The following is a 2256-nucleotide window of genomic DNA, read 5'->3' on the forward strand; positions in this document are numbered from 1 at the left end:
CCGTGTTTGTCTTCAGTCTGGCTGCTCTTTAAGTTTAGTACTGATATTATATTAAATTCTGGCATAAATATTTTATTACCTATCCTTTGAATAGGTGAGAGCTGTTAAATTGGTGAGAGTCCCACTACTGGTATTCCCACCAATTAAAAGAATCGGAGACTCTCCTGGTCCTCCACTGGCTACAAGTTTCCCCTCATTTTACCTTGGCCACAAGACTGCAGCCAGGAGGATTTCATTGGAAATGCATGTTGCGTATGTGTACTGCCGATCCATTCAATTGTTCCTGGCCTGAGGACTTGTGTCCACACACAAGTAGGGATCCCACAACAATGGCCTGAAGCCCCCACTCTCTTCTAGCTGCAAGATTCCCCTGGTTTGTCCCTAGTCTCAAGACTCCGGCCAGGAGGAGTTAGATGGAGTTACAGGTCGCACATGCGCACTGCTGATGCTTTCAACTCTTCCTAGCTGCAGGCTTGCGGCAATGGGACAAAAGGGATCCCCACTAATGGCCAGAAGTCCCCTGTTCTCATCTGGCAGCAAGGCTGCATTGGTTTTTCATAAGCTGCAAGACTCCCCTGGTTCCCCCATGAACTCTACACTGCGGCTAAAAAAGTTTAATAGAGTAGCAGTGTCGCCCCACTCAACTTCTCCTGATTACAGTCTTACTGCATCCTCACTGCCACTCCAGCACCACAGCTCCAGTAGTCCCCACCAGTTCTGCAGAGCTCACATGCCATACAGTATTCATTTAACCATCTCAGCTGCTATTTACTAGCACTATAGATCACATGCCATACATAAAGACTCAGTGCTGAGGCCAGTGAATGCTTGCCATGGCCATGTGCATGATGGACATGACGTCACCGCTGAGGACAAGTGGGAACTAGCAAAGCCATGCCACTGAAACGGTGGGGGATTCAATCCAGCAATAGTCATGTCCTTATTTTATCATATTTAATACTCTTGACCAATTTTGTTAAAATTCTGAAAAACTCCTTTAAATGTTACTTATATAGCCAGAAGTGTAGACAAAAGACATGGACCGCACATCCAAAAATCATACATTGTTCTAATGTGACTAGGCAAAAATTTACAAAACTGAACATGAGGTTCTTAGTTTAACATTCTGATAAGTCTGTGTGAAATGCACTACTGCGTCACAGTGAACCTCTCAGTGGATCCCTAGCTTAAAAGGTGCAGCGGAGTGCGCAAATCACCATAATAGCGACAGTTCACCAGTAGGGTGGGCAACCTGGTGCGTCACAGCACCCATGCTGCGAGGCTGAGTCCCCATGACTCCAGGTCAAACTGCCCCACAGGAAGAACACTGCAGCAATAGTGGCCACCAACACCAAGTGTTTATATAGCACTATGGGAAAAGAATAAATATGGGGCCCCGCGTGAGACAAGGCCAAATCATATTATATAAAAAAGTTCTGCAACTTTTTAATACCCTTTCTGAGCTTTAATAATTTAACTTTTTCAAGAACTCTGCATTCCAGACCTGAGTGAAATACAGCCCATGACAGCAAAAGGGCTGGAAACAGTGGTGTGCAACGGCATTTGGCTGCCACTCCACCTGCTGTCTCAACTTCACTGATATCTGCATCCGCTGTGTTCCAAATTATTATGCAAAAAGTGTTTAGGAGTGATAAGGTAAGAATTATTTTGTTTGTCAGTTAAACTCATTGATGGTGATGTGTGTCAGGGCTCTTTATATCACTGTAAGCAATTGCAGACACCTGTGCTAATTAGTTTGGCAGGTGTGTCCAATGAAAGACAAGACTACTTAAGAAGGCTGCCCCACATTATTAAGCAGCCTACATTTTCTGCCAAAATGGGAAAGAAAAAGGATGTGTCGGCTGCTGAGAAGCAACAAATTGTGGAGTGTTTAGGTCAAGGCATGACTACAATCAACATTGCCAGACACTTCATCGTGATCATCGCACAATCAAGAAGTATGTAGCTGATTCACAGTACACACGTGTGCGTGCTGATAAGGGAAAATTGAGGACTCTTTCCTACAGGCAATTACGTCAGGTTAAAAGAGCAGCGGCAAAAAAGCCTTGTCATAGCAGCAGACAAGTTTTGGAAGCTGTTGGTGCCTCCAACGTCCCCTGAACAACAAGATGCAGGGTCCTTCAGAGGTTTGCAGCTGTGCGTAAGCCATCCTGTCGACCTCCTCTATCCACTGCACACAAGCAGAAATGGCTCCAGTGGGCCAAACAATACATAAAGACTGACTTCAAAACTGTT

Source organism: Phyllobates terribilis, unplaced genomic scaffold (assembly GCF_046119375.1).
Source record: "Phyllobates terribilis strain yellow unplaced genomic scaffold, ASM4611937v1 Scaffold_5__5_contigs__length_657084704, whole genome shotgun sequence".
NCBI lineage: Eukaryota > Metazoa > Chordata > Amphibia > Anura > Dendrobatidae > Phyllobates > Phyllobates terribilis.